This window comes from Eurosta solidaginis, chromosome 5, assembly GCF_040869045.1.
Source record: "Eurosta solidaginis isolate ZX-2024a chromosome 5, ASM4086904v1, whole genome shotgun sequence".
NCBI lineage: Eukaryota > Metazoa > Arthropoda > Insecta > Diptera > Tephritidae > Eurosta > Eurosta solidaginis.
In genome coordinates, this window is record NC_090323.1 from 166714060 (window position 1) to 166739015 (window position 24956).

At 35.4% G+C, this 24956-nt stretch overlaps 1 protein-coding gene across 17 annotated transcripts in view; it reads left to right on the forward strand.

Annotated features, from left to right (window-relative positions):
* Positions 1-24956, forward strand: part of LOC137233656 (collagen alpha-1(XV) chain-like) — a 1316768-nt gene that overhangs the window by 408388 nt on the left and 883424 nt on the right. The gene's annotated exons all lie outside the window — the stretch shown is intronic.

Here is a 24956-nt window from a genome sequence, read left to right on the forward strand (position 1 = left end):
AATTTCGTATGGAAATATAATAAATTATGTAGGTTTGGTATCACTTTATTACACACATATTTTATGCATGCCGATCTTGTCAGAATAACGGAAAACGTCAATGTCATGCAAACAACTGAAATTTCATTTCATCATGCCTCAAACCATGATGTAATAAAGACAAGGTGGTATATGTAGTGACAGCTCATTTTGAATACTCTCATACAAAGCGAATGATGAGAGACAGGGGAAGAACAGAAGAGACGGTATTCTGAAATAGTATTAAATCTAGAACTTTTTTTTTTAACAAAGCACTTAATTCAAAATAGTAGCGAAAATCATATTTTGTAATTTGTTTGCAAAAATAAGTGGATAAAGGTTAAAGTGACCGCCGGTGTATATAGGTAATGTGCTTGTTAACCATAAGAAAATTATTTTGCAGCCAGTTCAAAGTACTTTAGAAACAAATTTTTACTTAACGACGCAATAGTTTGATAAATGCTTTGAGGGTATTTGGGAGTTGGCATACAGCATGCAGGTCCCGCTAATTTATGATTATACACTATCGCCATTGAATTGAGAGGGGGGGGGGGGGAAGGGGGGGGAGCAAAATTCTCGTCCCGATTTTAATAAGCTAATTCATAATTCATTTTTCAAAGCCTTCGTGCTGGTGGTGCCTGATGCGGCACCTCTCTCTGCTGCTCTGTTCTTCTGAAAGGGTAGGATAGTGTATATTGATAACGTGGTTCGCCGGGCGCATCCTGGCAAAAGCGTTTACCAATTCTGTGTGGATTTTGCCTGCTTATGCTGGTCTGGATCAAGCGACTGTGTTGGCGGCTGCCGGATCTCATCATAGTGCTATGGAGATGTTCCCATAAGCCTCTTTCAGGTGGGGCTAGATCAAGCAGTTGTTTGCTAGGGTGTCCAGGTTTGTGACAACTAAGCAAAAACTTTCCGCATTTCGTTATGCTGTGGCAGTTATGAGTACAGCATTTTGACAGGTCTGCATCCTTTTCCAGTGTGTGTTTTTAGGACAAGGCTACCAAACGCGTAGCACACGATTGCTTTTTACTGGTTAGCATAGTTTCTTTCTCTCCTTCCCGAGTGCCGCCGGCAAGCGACTTGAGGATTTTGCTGCGGTTGTGTATCCCGTAATTGAACCGCCGCTTGCTGACCATTCAGATAATTTGCGGTCCATCTGTTAAGACAAAGGGGAAGGAGTGAACATTCTATGTCTTGGAGTGACGTGCCGTGGTTGATGAGGTTATTTCTAGTTCAGTCCATTATTTATCTGGGTGTTTATAGGGTTTAGCGCAGCGGTAGTGCTATACATTTTGCGGAAGCCATGCTGATGGGAAGCTAAGCGAAAATTCGCAGTGAAATAAATTAGAAGGACGGTTTCCCCTGTCTTCGCAACTGGCGAATGGAGTGATATCGGTCGATATGACTCACCTTTATTAGCTGGCTTCCCAGGCTTTAGTAGTAGAATTATCATTGCGTTTTGGACATAGGATCGCGAATAATAAAATTTAGCTTCTGTGAGGTTATATTTGAAAAAGAAATTGAATATTTTCATGTGGCTGTTGTAATATTGTACACAGGAAAATATTTTGTGTACAAAGGGATTTGCATGGATTTAGTTTTGATCCAAACCTGTTGGTGGACCGCAGAACGCCGAAAGGTGCTCAGCACACAAAAAATATGAATAACACCCCCGGTTTCGGAGAGACGCGGGGTCATTTTTGTTTTTCGATTTCGGATTAGTGATCCTGGGACGAAACACGTCTTTTGACACCATTCCCATTAGACGTCTATTAAGAGAGCCACTGTCGTATAGCATTAATCTTGCCATTTTACACTGTTGGGAATGGCAGAGGAATTCAACGAAAGGTTGGTAGCCTACACTCTAATCGCAAAGGTGTTTTAGTATTGACATGGCTATAACGTTTGGGCCTATTTATTTAACGGGCTTGGCCTTTTTGGTGGCTTCTTGAATCTCTGTGGAGGTGATGGCAACCTGTGGCACGTCGGTTTTGTGTTTATGTGCCCGTCTGTTTGCACGTTAGTTTCAAGCATTATTCACAACAAGACCAGTAAATAAAACTATGAAAACATATTTAAAATAATATATATCGCTATTATTAAAATTATAAAACATCTTACCATCATTTAGCACCGAAAATTAGGTAAAATTTCAATAATTTTGTTGAATAAACAATTATTTTTTTGAGAATTGTCACAAGTTTGAATGATAGAAAAATCAACACAAAATGGAATTGGAGAAAAAAAGTAATGCCGTTGCATAATTCTCTAGAAAAATTGATTTGTGTGGTTTTTAATACAATTTATCTTCTGAATGAAAAAGTAGTTTAGCAAAGAGGCAAATTGAGTTTCAGAGTGGGAGTTCAAGATGGCGGATTACGTCAGTCACCTTGTAATTGCATCATGCCCCAAATTACGTAATCCGGCCCAATTAGTTTTTTTCAAATATGAAAGTTCAAGAAAACTATAGGAAAATTTCGAACTTAAATTTTTATTTAGATTTTTCCGAATACTTTTGAGTAAATATGCAGTTATGTGACTCAATAAATTTTTGCCATTTGCATTTATTTTTATACTCTGCTGAGCAGGGATCCCAGAGTATATTAAATTTGTTCACAAAACGGTTCCCCGTAATGGTATAAACTAATAGAGATAGATATAGACTTCTATATATCAAAATGATCTGGGCGAAAAAATAAATTCAGGAAGGTAATTTAAAAGTTTTGCAAGTTGTAATTTGGCATCTGAGTAAGTAATGTTCCGTTACACCCGAACTTAGCCTTCCTTACTTGTCAATTTTACAAAAGGGGGCAGTGGCAATTGATTGTTGCTTCTTAAGTTATAACTTTTAAACTTTGTAAGCTTATGGTATGAAAAAATTCCTTATTCTATAATATGGCATATAGTTAATACGTACGAGGGCTGTTTTGAGCCGCGAAATCAAATGCCTGATTAAGCAGAAATCCGCTACATTCAGGGCAATGTAAATGCCCTCGCCAGCATTGTGAGAATCAATGCGACCAACATTTGTGCTACCATAAACAGCTAGATGTCGCTGAAAACTGCCAATAGATAAGATTTTATGTTATCTTTTATTCGCTGTGACGAAATCGCCAATGTTTGACCAGTAAAGCTACCCATCCTTGTTTTCATGCCTATTCACCGGAAAAACATATTGCCAATGTTCTTTCATGCGTTCACGCCAGACGTGAGCAATTGCAGCACTTTTCGAGTCTTAGAATTCCAACAAAATGTGATGTACTCACTCACTTGAGAAATCTGTTGTAACAGCCACTTAACATAATTTCAAACACCGATCGTGCCATATATGAGTTCTGATTTTCGGATTTTTTTTTCTCCATGCGTTCAGAGTTTTTTGTGCTGGCACAACCCAACATATTGAATTTAACTTCTTCTTAACCACATACATTTTTGATGCAAAGCCCTCCAATGCCATTAAAAAATATAATATATTTATTTTCTCAAACCAATTTCTTTACAATATTAAGCATAAATGTTTAAGTAAATGTAAATGAATAAAAATGATAAATGGTCCGTTGAAAGATACACGCATGATAATTTATCAAATGTAGTGATAGACAAATAAATGTATGAAAATATTTCGTTTACTAAGGAATTCACAAATGTTGCTTTCGTAAACAAAAACAATTTTATGAATACATATGCATGAGTAGTATATATACAAACCTTTTGATGACATGCTGAATAGTTAATATGTAGAGAAACAACATCAGAAGCAGTTTGAGTGCAGACAAATTTGTTTGTAGAAATATCACCTAGAATGCATATACATACATATGTATGTAGCTAAGTATGTGCATAAAAGTTCTACTATATACCATAAAATAAAAGAGAGTTGAGTATTTAGTATGTAGGCAGTTAAATGACACACTTTTGCTTTAAAGTAAGGTAGAAGAGCAGGTAGGCACGTCTGCATGCGTGCATACAAATACTCAAGTATGTCAGACTTTGAAACTGATTTCGGTAAAAAGAATCTGTGCTTTAAAACAACTTAGGTTGTATGTATTTATATAGATGATTAAGAAAATGAGTTATTTCAATGAAGTGGTAAACCAATATTATTTTGAAAGAAATTACGGTAGATTTTGTTGTAGGCGCAAAATTTTGTATTTTCCAAACATTTATAACCACGAGCCATAATAGCCCTGCTCGCGTTAGGTATTCGTACATACATCTATTTAGACAGAAGTTTTTAAAACTCTTGTTGGAAAGCTAAGATATTATTCTTCAAAAACAAAAGAGCCAAAACTTAATATGTGGGTGCTTGAATTTTTTATTCAAAATTCGAGTTCTCCAAATAAGAAACTTATACCGGTTTCGAAAGGTCATCGATTCTAGACTACGAAAAATTTTAATTGTTTGATAAATTGTGGTTCATCAGACCAGAGATTTATATGGGTTCCTATTCTTTTGCATGGCACAGCTAGGTCAGAATCTATCGACCGAAACTTGGGCCTTCAAAAATTTGAATTAATTTTAAAGGAGTTTTGAATAAAAGAAAAATTTACAATTCCACTGAGGGTGACCTCTCCTCAGATATCTGCAGTGACTCACATCTTATTTCATGCAGCTACAGGGCAAAACCTATTTAGAAAGGAAACTAGTGACGGTTTCAAAAAAATTCAAATGCATTATGCATAAAATAATTAAAAATATGCTTTTATATGAACAAATATTAAATTTTTGTGTGTTTACACGTTTGCGCTAATTATTTGATTAAAACTGAAATTAAATCAAAAACTAAGGCCAAAGCTTATTTCGTGCACCGCCTCCTGCCTTAGAAAAAACTACTTTGTTTAGTACCTTGTATGACCTTTTTTTTGTTAAATAAAATCTTCAAACCGATTTTCCGGACACGCAATTGATTTTTGAGCTTCTTTGGGTGGTATTCTATGCAATCCTTCGACAAGAATAGTTTATAAATCGCTAATCTTACTAACCTGCCTTTGTCGTGTATCCAAAATCGACCACAAAATTTCAATGCTATTTATGGCGCGAGACTGTGGAAGTGGATTCATGAGGTGTAGACATCTCCATATCACCCATGACTGCATAATTCTGGATTTGTGTTTAGAGTGTTTGTCTTGGTAATTGCGAAATCGACGACGTACACCTTAATAAGGGCCACTGTGCAACAAATTGTCTTTTGGTAAGGTTAAATACAGATTTTTATCCATTCTAACAACAAAGAAAGTTATTTTTCCAACACTAGAAATAGCCACATAGGCCCAAAACCATCACACTTCCACCGCCATGCCTCACAGTTGTCTTCAAGTTGCACCTCATCAACTGCTTATCGCAGAGCTCTATTGAATTCTATGACATTCAGCGCAAACAAATTTATTTAACTTCTTACGCACACTCTATAGTTAATAACTTCTAGTAAAAGGGACTACACATTCGTTTGCTCTACTTTGGGAAATCCACCATAGCCTAACTACGTAAATTGCTGCGATCGTTTATTCTTTCAAAAGGAAGATACAGTTTAATGTCAAATGATAGTGAGGTGGGGGCTACGATAGTTTCTTTATATTAACAGAAATTTCTTTGATTTTTATGAAAACTAGAACAAAAAGATTGTGCCCTCATCAGTATCAATTTTCATTCTGATTGTCGTTTGTCTTGTGTTTATAATTTGTAGGTACGTGATCAGCTATTGTCAAAAAGGATGTTTGTTTATGTGTATGTGTATTTGCTGTGTATTCATTCTGAATCGAGTGGGGTTTATTATTGAACAACTTGTGTGGCTGACTGAGGCAGGTAGAAGTTAGTAATTCTAGTCGTTTGACCTCCTTTGTATGTTTGTTGATTTGGTGCGTTTATTATTTTGTGTTTGCTTCTTGTTGAGTGTTTTTCTGTTGTACCCTGGTGATAGATATGTTTCTTTTAAAACAAGTTTTAAAGGGTTAAAATATTGTGTCAGAAATTTTGTTTGTCTGTGCGTTTATTATTCTACCGGAACGTTTTCCGTTTGTAGATTTCCATGCTTTCCAGTACGTAACTTCAACCATTTATTGATGTTTGCTAGGGAAATTTAATTTTCGACCATGTGACTTGCGAAGTTAGAGTCTGGTTTTTTTGTTATGATATCTTATGTGTTCTCTGAACCTCGTTCTTATTTTCCGTCCTGTCTGTCCTATGGAACTATGCTAGCATCCGCAGGTAAGCTCGTATACGCCATGGGTGTTAAACGGATCCTCTGAGTTAGTTTTATTTCTTAGTTTTCTACCTAAATTGTTTGATGTTTTTGAATGTTGTGTTAATGTTGTAATTTTAAAAAAAGTTTTCCAGTTTATATATTGCCTTTCCAGTATTTCAGCAGCATAACGATCCAAAGTAGACGGCACACTTTGCTAAAGATTGGCTGCTTTTATATGCTACAAGATAATTTACTACACCCCCAAAGCCCAGATTTAAGTAGTATTGAGCATGCCCTAAGAATTTAGAACGGAAAACTGAAAAAACCAGTTTCTATCGCTAGAGTCACCAAAGAGTGCGTGTTTCACTGTATATACTAAATGTTTTTAATCCAAAATTGTAGGAAATATTTTGAGGGTTGTTTGACAGAACTTAACCAGTGAAATGCAACACAAAAGTTACACGTTGAAAATGTATATATGTTCGCTGTGAATTGTACGAGAAAACTTGCTTTCAGCGCATTCGCTAGCCGTACTTAACTTTGGGAGTGCATTTAGAGATATATATGTACGTAGGTATGTACTTTCATCTCATATGACCTTGACATGCATTTATATATATGTAGGTCTGTAGCAGTGGTGGATCTAGGATTGTACTTCCTGGGGGGGGGGGTTTACTTCCTTATTTTATGTCCTATATTTCATTGTAACATGATGTAGGCAGGGTGCATTTATTTTGATTTTTACCGATGGCCGAAAAGGCAAAAGTTCTCCAGAAAAAAATTTCGATTATGCAAGTTCCGGTGAAACCTAACATTACATACCCAGCTGTACACTTGAAATGCTGTTGTTGTTTTTTTTGTGCACTTAATAGTGTTACAAGGCTGCGAAATAATACATATACATATGGTTCTATTCTGAACTAATTTTTCTTCGAGTTATGGCTCCCGAAACAAAGAAAATTGCTTGGTCATAAAAGGGGCGGTGCCACGCCCATTTTTTAAAATTTGAAGTTTTTCCTATCTATTGTTATACATCCACTTGGGAAATGAAATACCATTGATATAAAGCTCTTTTTGCAAACATTATATCTTATTTTATTCGTGCACGACCCTTTTAAAAATTTTTTATATAAAAGTGGGAGTGGTCCTTAACCAATTTCGTTAATTTTTCTTCAAAGCATTCCTTATAGTAAAAGCGACCTCTCTGCCGAGTTTTGATTAAAACTGAGTTTTATTGACTTTGTTGACTATCTTTTTCCATTTTTGCGTGCAATTAGAAACTATTTTTTAATGCCAAAGAAGTATTAGCCGCCCTTCAAATAGATTCTGAAAACCATATTTGGCAGTCGTCTTAAATTTTCTTGCTTCTATTCCATAAATAAACCACAAGAATAGTTAAAAAAAATTATAGTTAAGACTCCTAGCTCGTTTTGAATCCTGATCAGGACCGGATTAACCATCAACGGGGCCCTAGGCAACCATCAATTTGGGGACACTTTTTCAACGTCCGTTCCCTTCTTTTTTCGATTAAAAAATACAAACTTATATCTTTCATAAAAGTTTTATTGTCACAATGTAATAATATCAATAAAATTACTATCTACGTTTTAAACATGTCTTTTTCTATATTTCTTTTCATCAAATTCATAAATTATATCATCAACATCGATTTTGTTCAATAAATCTGACTCAATGCAAATTATACCTAATATCTCGGGTCGCTCTTGTCGCATTGTAGCACTTTCAGCAGCTTTGATTCCTTCAATTGCGAGAAGGATCGTTCGGCAGAACAATTTGTGATCATTAAAGTTAAAAAAATCCGAAGAGCTATTTCTGTGTTAAGAAATGCATCGGCTAGTTGACCTTCCATTAAAATCGTATACAAATGACTATGAGTTTTTTGTGCATCAGTGTATTTGGAGTTCACGTAACTTTGGAATTGTTTCATTTAAATGAATATTCTTCCAAATCTCCTGAACAAAAAAATAATTAAGTTATTTATAGCTTCGTGGAGGTCTCCATCACTTAGAGAAAAGTTGATGAGAAATGCAAATCTCTCTGAAACATCCATAGACTTTCACTGTGAAGATTGTCGATGATTTCGAGGAAATCTTTTGTTCTAAAATCATCGCGAGGTAAAAATTCTACTTCTGTAGAATTTCCTTCATTAGGTTGTTTTTTTCTATGACGAGTACGTTTTACGATTTCTGTATAACCTACACCAGGTAAAACAGTAGAATCGCGAAGAAGTTAACTCTCGAGGAAGTTAAACGCTCGGCTAAGTTGACCGAGCTCAAGCGTCCATGTAACGCTCTATAAAGTTAATTATTGGTTAAATTTTCTGAGATTTTTTTAAATTCTAAAGTTTGTTTAACAATAAAAACAAGTGCGGGTATTCCCCTATTTCTGTAATATTGTCAAAGGTGGGTGGTGTTGACGTCAGCATTGACGACATTGAAAATTGGAACGACGTTCAAATTATGGAAAATGACGAAGATTGCAAAGTAATGATAACGGAGAATAATCTATCCAGCAAGATATGCAGCAAGAGAAAGTGAATTTTTTGGAAGCAGTTGGATTCATCAATACCTTGATAAAGTGGTATGAGAACAGTAAGGATACCAGATATCAGATCTTATTAATATGCGGGCGAAAATTGTCAAAGGCTATTACACAAAAGAAAAAAAAAAAAAAACAAACAAGTCTCGACTGCTTCTTTAAACCAGCTTTTACAAATTAATAAGTACATATCGACGTGCCATACGAAAAGTAACACTTGCAAAATTTTTTTCATAGGATTTTCTTGTAAACAAATTTTAAAGTGTTACTTTTCATATGGCACATCGATATTTACAATGGGAACAAATTAATATGTATGTATGATTAAAACTAAGTCATTTAAATAAATTGAATGTGTTATATCCCAAAACCTATGTTTATTACTGCATTTTTTAAAATTTGAAAACCGCTTGGAAAAGTAAATATTTCGTAAACTACCCTTGTGATATCTTGATTAACTTTTTCGCGATTCTCCTTTAATTGTTTTGTTTTTCCTCGAAATCATTGAAGTTTTCATGGAATGAAACTAAACTCTCTTCCAACGATCGTACAAAAAATCACACGTTTGCAAATCTGTTTTTTTACTTTGCTATGACTTACTCACTGAACGCATAGCAGTCAAAATAGCGTTGAAGGCTTCTACACCCTCTGTTCCAAAAATAACGGAAATTTTTCAAAATAAAAACAACCAGTGTACATTTTGAGATAATTAATTTTTATTATTCAATATACCCTCCTTTCACTTCGATACACTTCTTTGCACAATAAAATTTGACCAATGAATCGGAAATTTCCTTTTTAGGAACCTTGTCTAGTTCGTCGGTCGTCGCTTTTTGAATGCGGTCAATTGAGTTTTATTTATTTGAGAAAAAAATATTTTCAGTTCTATTATATTTTTCTTTCACTCTCTAGAATTTTATGTTTGTAAGAAAATTTTAGCAGTCTTTTTCATTTTTCGGGGGCCCCAGGCAACTGCCCATTCTGCCTACTTGTTAATCCGGCCCTGTTCATGATCATTTAAAATTTTTAACATATAAACATTCCCATGTACAACGAAAGTGCCTTTAAATCAGTTCCTGACCATATCTGATATATTATATATTAAAAACTACAAGCACAGTAGTCCTACCACAATTCATCATTTATTCTCACACACAAAATATATGAGCGATTCTTACATTTTTAATTGTAAGCACATCACGCACACTCACACTCGCTCCTCGTGTGCAATAAATTAAATTTATCATATAACATAGTGTAACAGTTACGTAGTGACGTTTGCTTGCGTGTTTTAATTAAATATGATTTAATATTTTACATCGCCATGAAAAGCACTAAACGTAAAAAGGGTAAAGTAAGTAAAGTAAAGTAAAGTTTATATACATACATATACACATATAAGCGCACTACCAAAAAACAAATATGTGCGAGTGAATAAATACACGTGGGTACATTTGTAATAAATACTTACATAAACGATTGACCTTGTATAATTACCTTAGTAAGTACACATTTATGCGGGTATTTACGTTTAAGGCAAACAACTGTCTGTTTCGATTATGGCACGTGTTAGCTTAAGCTTAATAACCTTAATCGTAAGACACCCTTGAGGGTTTTTGTCTCAAAGCAAACACGAACACATATCATGTTAAAAATGGTAAAATACCAGGTCCCATTAGGGATTAGTAACATGCAAACATGAGACTTTTGAGGACATCCACGGTAAAGAAAAGGTTTCAAAAGACTCCACGCAATCAAAATACAGGATATATATGTAAGAATGAAACAGACCCACAAATATGGCTTGACGTACAAGGAGGAAAGCAAGGTGACCGAGCTTTCTTTTCGTTGACTACTCCTAAGTTGTGATGATCAGTTTCGGGCAGAAGGTAGACAAACGATGGGGGGTGTGGCCAAATAACTGAATCAGACAAAGGTCGCAATGAGCAGTGATAGGACGGAAGTCTAATGGGAGCTGCCGTATAAGCCAAATGATGGCACGAGCTTGGTGCCTGCCTCCTCTAGATGAGGGGAATTTAGCGCATTCTTCCGGAAGAAAATATGAAGGAATGGCATTGTGGGAAATAACTAAAAGGTCATAGGAAGTTTAACTTTAACAGTGATTGCTTCTTCGGAGGTATACTTCGTCACACGAAAATTCCTTCGGTGACATATATTGGCTGCAGGGGACCCAACTTAGCTTATCCATTAAAGAACTGGCCAGCTAAAATCAACGAAGATCTGTTAAGTCAAAACATGGATCCCCCTCCATCCAACGCTCCATGGCGTTAGCTTCATCTTTTAAAGACTTACCCAAGGATACTTTCAATTTCCATTAGAGTGTTAGGGAAGTGCTTAAGATATCTCTACTCCTATCGTATGATGTGGGCGGTGGTGTGCAAACGTTTTTGTGTAAAATATGTCTTCGTATAAAAGAAGAGAAGGTGTTGTGCTTAAAGCACCCGCTAACCCCTCACGACGTAAACAATGCACCAGCATGGCTAGAGGCAAGCAAAGAGCCTCATCCCATCAGATTAGCTGTGCCCAAAAAGAGATCTCTTCTCACCCACATGAGGCTCCATTAGAGTGCTGGCCCTTCGTTGAGTTGTCTCAGCTTTTACTCTGAAATTGGCTTTATGCGGGTTTGGAGAAGGCATTATGTTAAAACCAATCTGTCCACATTAAAGAAACCATTCATCAGGAAAGACTAGTGTCAAGAAACGGGGTGGCGGGTATTCTGCTACTTCGAAGCAACGATTCCTTACCGCTACATCGCTATTTTTGGCTGCTGTGTAACAAATTACGCCAATTATCCCTATTACCCAAAAACTGACGTCAAGTGGGTGTACCAAGGAAGTTCAAGTCTTCTTCTACCATTCGCATAATACTTATGACTTTGTACCTTTTTCGTTTCTCTATGCTTATCTCTACGTAAAGTTTATTCGGCTCATCCTTGCTCCGATAATTGTTGTCGGAATCATGGATAGGGCCAATCAACGGGGGAACTTTTCCCTCGAAACTCTAGGGGCCGTGTTTTCGTATCTTGACACTGTCCATTATTCCGCACATTCCATTATTATTATTAGTTTATTATTTTGCTCGTCGAGAGATGTATTTACTTTCAAATTATATTCTCAGTTCAAATTTGGAAAATATGTCTCCTTTAATAGCTAATATCATAATGTAGTGGAGAATCAAAGCACTCTACTTAATTTGGAAAAAGATTTTTGGTAATCAGCTGTTGGTTCATCACTTATTGCTCGTTGCATTTTTATCAGCTCGCCTATGCGCTGTACTGTTCTATTGAAGCATAGTTTTAGGCCCAGGTCACGTTACAGCGCATCAGTGCTAATGCAACCCTACTACACAGATTAATACTGGTTCGATGTTTTGAATTTTCATCGAGCGTACTTTAGAAATTACTAACATAAATCTATTAATTTTCGAAAATAATTATATCCTCCGCAATGGAGTCAGTTAGGAAGTTATTAATACCCAGTTATATCCTTTTAGTTTTTTTTTCAGTGTAAGTAGCTGTTTTCAATAAGAAAATCTATTTTTTGTCCTTTTAAAGAACCCACGAAAGATGTAAACTCATCACTCCACACTGTCTGAGAACCTCTTTTTCAAGTTTTTGGTATGTGTTTTACACCGACTCCAAACTATATCTGGCAAATGAATTTTTAGAGGGAATATTTTCATGACACTTTCTGGGCTGGCCGAACCACTGCCGATGAGTGACTCCCGGTTAAAAAAAAGTTTTGAAATAGGTTAAAATGAATATGAGTAAAGGAAATTAAAATCGGATGTTGTCTTATTATAAGTCCAAGCTATTTTATATATGCAATAAAACTTATAATAAGGTTATACTATGGTACACCAATACTTATTCATACCCGTTATTATAACAGCTTATGCCAGCCTGATTTTAGGTGGGCTATATATAATCCTTATAGAAAAGGTTCTAATACAGCAAGTAGTTTCTTTTAATAAGGCCTTATGTAACTAAGCCTTATTTTTGTTGGTTCATAAGCCTTATACAAAAGTTGTTATATTCTACCTTTTGGCTAATAGAAGTTCCTTACGTAAGTTTTACTTTGTATGAGCTAGAAGCCTTACAAACAACGATTTGGGCAATTTCTTGATTATTTGCTTCGTGTTCTTACACTGTATTATTGTTTAGATTGTGCTGCTTATATAGCACTCAGTAATTATGTTCTCCCTGGGTCTAGACTTTTTGCGAGGAGCCTTTCCGAGAAATTCTCGCTCTTCTATTCACCGTAATAATTTTTTCTCGATAGTGCAGAAGCATTGGCGAAACAAGGAGCTGTATATATGTATGTATGTTATTCCCTAACAGGAATTTCATGATTATTTTTTAAATATTTTAAAACCAAAATTGCGTTGATACGAGATAAGTTTTGCTTATAAAAAAAAAAAAGATAATTATATAAGAAAGCTATGCTACTCAGTATAGAAGAATAAAGTAGAATTTGAAATATTAACTTATAAAATATTAATAATTTCGATGCTTATTTTACCACAGGACTTTCATTCTTACTACGATTTTTATATTAAAATGTTTTTCTTCGATTATTCTAATTCTTATCGACTCACATCCACACATAACTACGAAAGTAATCATGTAATACAGAATTTATTATATTTTACTTTTAACAGCTCGTCTTGTCATTATGAGAAAATCATGTAACTGGTATTTGTATTGAAGTTTGTTTCAACAAATGTCACTAATTCGCATAAATATGTTGTACAAGGCCATACTTATTTACATACATAGCAGATATATGTATATATGTAATATGGTTAAATGTTCTAAAATGAACTTGTGAATTATGCCTATTTCAATATGAAGGTATTTATCTTACGATTTTAGTAGTGAAGGCAGTTGCAAATTTGTTAAGTTATTACAATAATTTTATGTTTGAGTTTATATAATTTTAGTAAAAGTAATAAAGACAGTCATTAGTAAGTTAGGTGTGTAGTCTGTATTTAAGGAGTAAGCTTATGAAAAGCAAGATGATGGTAATCAGTATGTTTCTTCGTTGAGTAAGGTGTGCGCTGAGCAACATGGCGTACGAAATATTTTAACTAATTTTTTATGAAAATATAAGTTTTTTCTAGCGTTATATACTTACATATAAGTTTCCCTTAGGAATGTTAAGGTTGATCATATTCGCCAGGGCAATTCAGTTCACAAATTTTCGATTTTTTTGTTTTTGTTTTTTTTTTTTATAATTTGCAATTTTTATATATTATACTGCATTCTAGACAATAAGATATTTTTTCACCTCCAAAATTTTATTGGTTGCATACAAGTATAAGGATGATACAGTATTAGAAACTTTCATAAAATTCAAATCAACTTTATTTTATTAACATACGTGCATAGCAAAAAATTGCTTTATAGAAGGCCGCTCTCTTATTGATCATAAGTTTTAGCTAACTACGATTGATTGTTGACTATTATTTACAAAGACTGTAGTCGAAAAATCTTAAACTCTGATATTAACTTTTAGCCACGATATACCCCTGATAAGATCAAGGTTGAACTGCTCTTCAAATTTGTGGCATGCCACTTTTAATATTTGACTCTCCTACATATTTGCGGTGCACGTTGTACATTAGCGTTCTTAAAAATTTATTTACTTTTCCTCGGGACCTTACTCAATCGAACTTTATAACTTTCTGTATACCTTGATTATTGAAATTTGGTTTGGTTTGATTTGTTTAACCAACTAAGGAGCTTGTCAGCGAAAAATCGTTTAGCATATAATTGAGGTGAACCGAATGCAAAACAAAGTACTTTTATCAATGAAAATAATTCTTTTTGCCAAAACTTGCAATTAACAAAACTTTCAAGCAGATTAACTTTCGAATCAGTTGCCTTAAAAAAATGTTTTCAAGATCTTTAGGGCGATTAGACCCAGATAACTCATTTAGCTAATGAGATGCCGTTTTGATGACATAAACCTAGTTTGAACTTACTGACTGCTACATCGAATATGTACTAAAACCAGCCCGAGTTGTGTGTAGAATCGAACATATTTTGAATTAATATTTCCAAAATCTACGCAGATTTTCACGAAAGAGTCTTGTGAAGCATTTTAGACATGACGTATGTTGCACCAATTTTCCGCATGCCTTACAAATTGGTTTAGAGGAAAAGATCAATTATTCACCCTGCCCGTAAATTAAAAGTGATCGTGGACGTGTTCTAGCTAGAGAAATGTACTTACACAAAAAGTGCTCAACAGTATCTTCGGCAGTCATGTCTTTACAACTTCTGCAGTGGTCATTATGAGGAAGCTCATCTTTGCGTTTAAGTTTAAAGGTGTCGGCTCTAGATCTACTCAGCATGCTCCTTGTTCTTCTCTCAATATAGTTTGGCAATGTATCTCTTGGCACTACACTTCCCATGTCACTCTTCAAATTTTGATGAGCTTTGATAATGATAATTTGATAATTTGAGCTTATGATTGGACTGTGAACGGGCTTGTTCCTCTCAGAAGTTGAAGAGACCGCATACTTACTTGGGTCTGCCAAGTCGACCTTAACTAAGAGTCTTTTAACTTCGTCAATCTCATCCGAGTTATCTTCTGGTGCTATAGCTGCCAGTTTTACCGTTCTGATACCGTACATCATCATTTTTATTCGAGTAACCCCAAACAGTCTTTCCAGATTAGCCACAGTATGGGTTCCTGATTTGGAAGCATTAGGAATTAGATAAGCAACCAACCATGCGCTCATAGAAATTTTCGAAGCAGATATGTAATTACGATCAATTGCGTTTATATAAGAAATATATTTCACTAGGAATTTCCACAAGAAAACATCCATGCATTTGAAGCCAGGAACTAGAATTTGTTTTGCCATAAGTTTCTCGATGATATTTTCAGAACCAACTTTTCATTATTATGACCAAAATTTAAAAGATAGAGCTAGGCGTGATCTTTGACCAATTCGCTATAAATGCGCCTGCCAAGTACTGAATCACTAGTGGAAGGAAGCCCCTTCGGCATACTCGTACTCCTTGATCAAGGCTCCGCATGATATGCCGCAGATTTTTTCTATTATAAATAATGCCCTTATGGTGCTTATCCATAGGCAGTGATATTTAGAAATTTTTCGATTTTCTAAGAGCCACTGTGATCATCCCGCTGAAGCGTTTCCAAAACGCTCTCGCTTTCATTGTTTTTTGTGTTTTTATTGTTTGCACTATTCCTGTTATTCCACAGCGTAAAATAGATGGGTTTGGTCTACTCCAGCTGACCTTGCCCTAACATCCCAAGATCCCGTTCGCGGTAAGCTATTCAAAAAACCGGCAGTTGATCATTCAGCTGTACAACTTGGAGTAGGGTGGAGTTGCTGCTGACATCTTTGTATACCACATAACAACGAGTGATGTGTTCACATGTACATGCCTCCCAGAGTTGTAAGAATTATGGGAGTTTTCTCAATTCACATTGGGATCTTTGCAGAAATTGCAATGTCATATTTAAGCCCCCACGGTCGGAGAGGAATGAGTGCTAACGAAAGAATGTTGATGAAATTTCTACGAATCTAAATAGCTGATAATTTCGTATCTTTCCTCTCTCTCTCTCTCTTCCCGTCGCCATCTCCCTGTTCCTCTCCTCCTTCGCCACTTTCTCCCTCTCTCCTTCCAATCCTTCTCCTTTTCATCTTCTTCTACCCATTCCTCTTCCTCTTCCACTTCTTCCTCCTTCACGTCTACCTCTTCTTCTCTCTCTTCCCTCCCTCTCCATCTCACTATCCATCTCCCTCTCCCATTACGTAGCCCATTTACATCGGCAGTTTATCCATAATCATAATCAGCCTCATAATTGCTCACATCGAGGAAACGCAACAGAGAAAAAGCCAGCTTTTACTTACTTTTTTACTTAACACACAACACAAAACAAAAACAACAGCAAACGAATATAAATAAAAGACGCACGCACTCAACTTTACCTTTTACTTATAAATATGTAAATACGGCTGCTGACTCTAATGATTTTCTGAGTTAAAGTTAAAGCAAGTGAAAGTAAAAAAAAATATAAAACTTTGTTAAAAAAAGTTGGGCCAAGGTTTTCGTTGGCAAAAGGATAAAGAGAAAGGATACTTTTTACTTACCCTAAGGCGAGTAAATTATTTTTAAAAGCATAATAGGGTGAAACCAAATTTTTGTCAAACGTCGCGAATAAAATGCGGCCCCTTGGTAGCTTCAACGTTGCTAAAGCGATTTCATTTCCTCAACGATTAAGTAGACAATAAATTACAGCAAGACTGCCTTGTGGTAAGAGAACGCGTAAGTAAACACATCAGACCAACGAACGATGCTATGCAAATTAGGAAAGCAGAGCAAGTGAAAAGTTTTTTGAAAAACTTCGCAAACGATTTACTTCTTGCCACAAAAGCAGGCTGAGTGCGTGGCGCATCATTATTTTCTTGTTGTTTTTATACTCAGATGAGCAGAGCTCACAGAGTATATTAACTTTGTTCGCATAACGGTAATCCGTAACGGCATAAACTAATCGAGATAGATATAGACATCTATATATCAAAATGATCTGGGCGAAAAAAGAAATTCATTTAACCATGTCCGCCCGTCCGTCCGTCCGTCTGTCCGTCCGTCTGTAAACACGATAACTTGAGTAAAATTTGAGGTATCATGATGAAATTTGGTATGTAGGTTCCTGGGTGCTCATCTCAGATCGCTATTTAAAATGAACGAAATCGGACTACAACCGCGCCCACTTTTTCGATATCGAAAATTTCGAAAAACCGAAAAAGTGCGATAATTCATTACCAAAGACGGATAAAGCGATCAAACTTTGTATGTGCGTTGACATTATGACGCAAAATAGAAAATTAGAAACATTTTGGACAATGGGCGTGGCACCGCCCACTTTTAAAAGAAGGTAATTTAAAAGTTTTGCAAGCTGTAATTTGGCAGTCGTTGAAGATATCATGATAAAATTTTGTAGGCACGTTACTCCTATTGCTATATGTGTGTTAAATAAAAATTAGCGAAATCGGATGGCGAACACGCCCACTTTTAAAAAATTTTTTTTTAAAGTCAAATTTTAATAAAAAATGTAATTCTCTACAGTATAAAAGAAAATTATGTCAACATTCGACTCCAGTAATGATATGGTGCAACAAAATACAAAGATAAAAGAAAATTTCAAAATGGGCGTAATTCCGCCCTTTTTCATTTAATTCGTCTAGAATACTCTTAATGCCATAAGTCGAACAAAAATTTACCAATTCTTGTGAAATTTGGTAGGGACATAGATTCTATGACGGTAACTGCTTTCTGTGAAAATGGGCGAAATCGGTTGACGCCACGCCCAGTTTTTATAAACGGTCGACCGTCTGTCCTTCCGCTCGGCCGTTAACACGATAACTTGCGCAAAAAACGATATATCTTAATTAAACTTAGTTCACGTACTTATCTGAAGTCACTTTATCTTGGTGTAAAACATGGCCGTAATCCGACTATGACTACGCCCACTTTTCGGATATCGAAATTTACGAAAAATGAAAAAAAAAAAAATGCCATAATTCTGTACCAAATATGAAAAAAGAGATGAAACATAGTAATTGGATTGATATATGGACGCAAAATATAACTTTAGAAAAAACTTTGTAAAATGGGGGTGACGCCTATCATATTAAGTAGAAGAAAATGAAAAAGTTCTGCAGGGCGAAATCAAAAGCCCTTGGAATCCTGGCAGGAATACTGTTCGTAGTATTACATATATAAATAAATTAGCGGTACCCGACAGAAGTTGTTCTGGGTCACCCTGGTCCACATTTTGGTTGATATCTCGAAAACGCCTTCACATATACAACTAAGGGCTACTCCCTTTTAAAACCCTCATTTATACTTTAATTTGATATCCATATCGTACAAGCACATTCTAGAGTCACCCCTGGTCCACCCTTATTGCGATATCTCGAAAAGGCGTCCACCTATAGAACTAAGGCCCACTATGTTTTAAATAATCATTAACACCTTTCATTTGATACACATGTCATACAAACACATTCCAGGGTTACCCTAGTTTCATTTTGCTAAATGGTGATTTTTCCTTATTTTGTCTCCAAAGCTCTCAGCTGAGTATGTAATGTTCGGCTACATCCGAACTTAGCCTTCCTTACTTGTTTTTTTTTTTATTCTTCGCTTGTGCGCTTCATATGAGTGTGGGTGTAGCCGATGTAGCTAAAGCTATTATAGAATAATAAAATCATTAATTTGATTATAAGATACTCACCTTTGTTATTATCTCCATTATTATTGTAACACCGTAGAGTCGTTGGGGTAGTTGGAAGAAAAAAAAAGTTAATGGCATACATAGCTTCATACTCATAAGTAAGTAATTTTATGCTCCCGAGTTTATTGTAATTTTAAGATTAGCAAACTCCTCATATTTCTTGGAGCGCTTTTAATCAATCTAATAAAATACATTATAGACAACGTTACTTTGTTCTCTCAAATATGTTGAGTAATTGGATTTATTCATAGAATCCACTCTCTCCAGAATTAAATTTTTTTAAACTTGTTTTTAATATCTGAAACAATAAGCTTCATTTGCTCAAACTGTTTAGTACTTGATGCGCTTTTTTGTTCTATGTACTTTTGTCTGGATTTATTTGCGCATGTATGTGAATCTTCGTCAGGTTTTTGTTTTTGTCTCTGTCATCATTATAACGTTCAGCACAAAGTTAAAGTATATAATTTCATTATAAGTTATGGAAGCTTGTCAAAGTTTAAGCAGCAGCAATGTCCTTAAGCCGACATCATAGAGTAATAAAAAAATGTGTGAGGTAAACAACATTTAAATTATGTTTAAATCTCAAATCAATAAACTTATTTTAAAACTTTTAAATCCTACAAAATGGAAGTAGTTCACTATACTGCAGGGCAATTCCAGCTCAAATTAAATGAAAACGTATGGCTTTGCATAAACTTAGCCCTGTAATGATTTAAGTTCAACTGTTTGTTATCCTGTTTTTTTATAATCTAACAAGACGACACTTTTCTTACATTTAATCTTTTAGAAATATCTAGGATCTTCAATAATCTATTTGTACATAACTCATTTGTTATGTAAATGAATACAAGATAAAGATGCCAAGAGAAATATTCACAGTGTTGGACACAATACACTCGGCAGTCCTCTTTTGCTCCCGAACAATATGTTTTTTTCAATTTTTGTGTAAATAAGTTTGTTTATGTAGTTGTTGATGTTAACGGGTTTCTCATTATGTCCTTTATGAACAATATAAGTTTTGTTCCAGATAATTGTTAATACTAAAAGGTGAAGACATCTCAATAAAATTTGGTGGGCGGATGTATTTCTTATTTCCATTGGATAGTTTTCGGAACCGAACGGTTTGGACCCCTACATTAGATATCCTTCATAAAATCGGTATTTCAAATATAGGACTTCCGTTTATTCGCCATTATCTATATTTTATATATTTATATTTTAAAACTTCAAACAACTCATGTGTTTCCTACGAATAGTTCATGCACGGCCGGTGCTCTGCAACGAAACAAGGTTCTTCAAACATGAGTATAGTTGCGTTCTGAGCTAAATAATTCCCAAAAACTTAACCAGATAAATTTTGCATTTTTCGAATGTTAATGGCCTTTGACACAGCCGGATACAGCCTTTTCCTGACTTAATTCCATATATCTTATTTTTATTTTCGCAACCCCTTATCAAATAAATTGATCACTTAATGTGAATCTTTGTTACATGACATGACATGACATAAACATCTTATATATATATATGTGCTGCACATGTGTTTGAGTCTGAACTCCTCCTAAACGACCCGGGAATGCTTCAGATTCTCAATTTGGTCCGGAAAGTGAACAAGGAGCCGATCTCTTCCAAATAATCTTATTAGCGGTACAATTCGCTTGAGACTCCGTACAGGGGTACCTGTTTGTCAAAGAAAATATTTGAGAATACTTCGATTCCGGGAAATGGGCCAGGGGCCGACCTGTCCTAAATAAAATAAGGGGTATTTCCCTGACCAGCTCATTATTTGAAAAACTTTTGTTCCCGAGAAGTGAACTATGGAACGACCTGTTCAAAAATATCTATAATATGGTGCGATTTACTTGAAATTCAGTACAGGGATACCTCGTTGACAAAGACAATATTGGAGAAAATTTTCATCCAAGGAAACGGGCTCGACCTATTGTGAAGTAGTGACCGTCCATTTCGAAAAAAAAATCTTATATATAGTGCGATTTGCTTAAAATTTAGAATAGGAGTTCCTCTTCGACAAGCTATATATTTGGAAAAATTTCTATCCGGCATGTCGACTAGAGGCCTAACTAACATCTTGTTTTTGGTGCAATTTGGTTGAGAAAGAAAAGTGAAGGTTAGAGAGAAGAAAAAAGTGTGACTGGAAAAAGATACAAAATTAAAGAAAGCGCGAGGGAAAGATGCGAAGGTGAGGAAGCATATGCAAGGAATATTGAGGGAGAGAAAGTAATGTGGGAAGAGAAGATAGAAAAACCGAGAATGTAAAAAAGAGAAGATACGATAGAGAGACATGGATCAAATATGAAAAGAAAGAGGAAGGGGCCAGAACTTAATTTTTTTGCAGCCGGTACAATATGACAAATAATTACTGGTAGAGTTATAAAATTGCAATGAGGAATATTAAGGGCAGGATCAATTATCTATCTTTGTCTTATTTGTGAAAAGAAAGCGATTTAAAAAATTAGTTAGTTGCAAATAGTTGGCTTAAGGCTTACGCAATCAAAGATATTGAAATGGGTCGGCCAGGTGAATCAGGTATTCGATATTTGGCATGAAAATTCCATATATGAGGAAATTAAGGTGAGAGAGGGAGAGGAAATAGGAATGAGAGAGGGAGTTGTAGTGGGAGTGGAACTGGATTAGAAGTGGGAAAGGGAATATGAAGTTTAGCGGAAGTAGGAGTAGGCGTGGGAGCAGGAATGGGTTTGGGGAGTGGGAGTAGAGCAAATCAATAGAAGAGGCAATGGACAAGAATTATAAGAAAACAAGTAAGGAAGGCAAAGTTCGGGTGTAACCGAACATTACATACTCATCTGAGAGCTGTGGAGACAAAGTAAGGGAAAATCACCATGTTGTAAAAAGTCCTAGGGTAACCCTGGAATTTGTTTTTATGACATGTATTTCAAATGGAAGGTATTAAAGAGTATTTTAAGAGGAATTGGGCCACAGTTCTATAGATGGACGCCATTTAGGGATATCGCCATAAACGTGGACCAGGCCTGACTCTAGAATTTGTTTGTACGATATGGGTATCAAATGAAATGTGTTAATGATAATTTTAAAAGGGAGTGGGCCTAAGTTCTATAGGTGGACGCCTTTTCGAGATATCGCCATAAGGATGGACAGGGAGTGACTCTAGAATTTGTTTGTACGATATGAGTATCAAATGAAAGGTGTTAATGAGTATATATGTGGACGCCTTTTCGAGATATCGCCATAAAGTTGGACCAGGGGTGACTCTAGAATTTGTTTGTACTACTTGGGTATCAAATGAAAGGTGTTAATGAGTATTTTAAAAGGGAGTGGGCCTTAGTTCTATAGGTGGTCGCCTTTTCGAAATATCGTTATAAAAGTGGACCAGGGTTGACTCTAAAATGCGTTTGTACAATATGGGTATTAAACGAAAGGTGTTAATAAGTGTTTTAAAAAGGATTGGGCCTTAGTTCTATGGGTAGACGCCTTTTCGGGATATCGCCATAAACGTGGACCAGGGGTGACTCTAGAATGCGTTTGTACAATATGGGTATCAAATGAAAGGTGCTAATGAGTATTTTAAAAGGGAGTGGGCCTTAGTTCTATAGGTGGATGCCTTTTTGAGATATCGCCATAAAGGTGGGCCGGGGGTGACTCTAGATTCCTTTTGTACGATATGGGTATCAAATGAAAGTTTTTAATGAGTATTTTAAAAAGGAGTGGGCCTTAGTTCTTTATGTGGACGCCTTTTCGAGATATCGCCATAAAGATGGTCCAGGGGTGACTCTAGGATTTGTTTGTACGATATTGGTATCCAATGAAAGGTGTTAATGAGTATTTTAAAAGGGAGTGGGCCTTAGTTCTATAGGTGGATGCCTTTTCGAGATATCGCCATAAACGTGGACCAGGGGTGACTCTAGAATGAGTTTGTACGATATGGGTATCAAATTAAGGGTATTAATGAGGGTTTTACAAGGGAGTGGCCCTTAGTTGTATATGTGAAGGCGTTTTCGAGATATCGACCAAAATGTGGACCAGGGTGATCCAGAACAGCATCTGTCGGGTATCGTTAATTTATTGATATATGTAATACCACGAACAGTATTCCTTCCACGATTCCAAGGGCTTTTGATTTCGCCCTGCAAAACTTTTTCATTTTCTTCTACTTAATATGGTAGGTGTCACACCCATTTTACCAAGTTTTTTTCTAAAGTTATATTTTGCGTCAATAGACCAATACAATTACCATGTTTTATCCCTTTTTTCGTATTTGGTAAATAATTATATCATTTTTTTAATTTTTCGTAATTTTCGATATCGAAAAAGTGGGCGTGGTCATGGTCGAATTTCGGCCATTTTTTACACCAATACAAAGTGAGTTTAGGTAAGTACGTGAACTGAGTTTAGTAAAGATATATCGATTTTTGCTCAAGTTATCGTGTTAACGGCCGAGCGGAAGGACAGACGGTCGGCTGTGTATAAAACTGGGAGTGGCTTTAACCGATTTCGCCCTTTTTCACAGAAAACAGTTCTCGTCCTAGGAGCTAAGCCTCTACCAAATTTCACAAGGATTTGTAAATTTTTGTTCGACTTATGGCATTAAAAGTATCCTAAACAAATTAAATTAAAAAGGGCGGAGCCACGTCCATTTTGAAATTTTCTTTTATTTTTGTATTTTGTTGCACCATATCATTACTGGAGTTGAATCTTGACATAATTTACTTATATACTGTAAAGATATTAAATTTTTTGTTAAAATTTTACTTTAAAAAAAATTTTTTTTTAAAAGTGGGCGTGGTCCTTCTCCGATTTTTCTAATTTTTATTAAGCAGACATATAGTAACAAGAGTAACGTTCCTGCCAAATTTCATCATGATATCTTCAACGACTGCCAAATTACAGCTTGCAAAACTTCTAAATTACCTTCTTTTAAAAGTGGGCGGTGCCACGCCCATTGTCCAAAAATTTTACTAGTTTTCTATTATACGTCATAAGTTCAACTCACCTACCAAGTTTCATTGCTTAATCCGTATTTGGTAATGAATTATCGCACTTTTTCGATTTTTCGAAATTTTCGATATCGAAAAATTGGGCGTGGTTATTGTCCGATATCGTTCATTTTAAACAGCGATCTGAGATGAGTGCCCAGGAACCTACATACCAAATTTCATCAAGATACCTCAAAATTTACTTAAGTTATCGTGTTAACGGGCAGACGAACGGACGGACGGATGGAAATGGCTCAATCGAATTTTTTTTCGATACTGATGATTTTGATATATGCAAGTCTATATCTATCTCGATTCCTTTATACCTGTACAACCAACCGTTGTCCAATCAAAGTTAATATACTATGTGAGCTCTGCTCAACTGAGTGTAAATAGAAGATGAGTAGAAGATAATGTGGTAGATAGTAAAGAAGGGCAGCGCGGCACAACTTTGAATGTAGGCATACCAATTTTCGTGCAGAACAAAGTCTGCGGGGTACTCTGGTATTCTTATACTTAGTAAAAAAAAAAAAAAGAACATGACGAAACCCATTTTTTGAAACCTTGGTTAATATATATTTTTTGAAATTTTTTTAAATTATAATTTTCAAAAATTTACTTTTACATATACATATGCCTATGTATGTACGTAACTCTCTTCTTAACCTTATAATAAAAAATATAAATAAAATGTTACGCATACGCACAGGCACCCGTTAGTGCAGGCGGTACGTACATGGTTTCGTGTAATTGATTGCTTTTAATAATAGAAATTGCTAGTTTTGGTTAATGCGTGGTTCAAGCCTAAATAAACTCATAAAAAGCATCAATATAATATTTTAGACTTTTCGTTTTCTCGTTCGCTTCGTTGAATTCTAAATCGAATTTTATATTAATATTTAGTAAATGTATGTCGCAGATTCA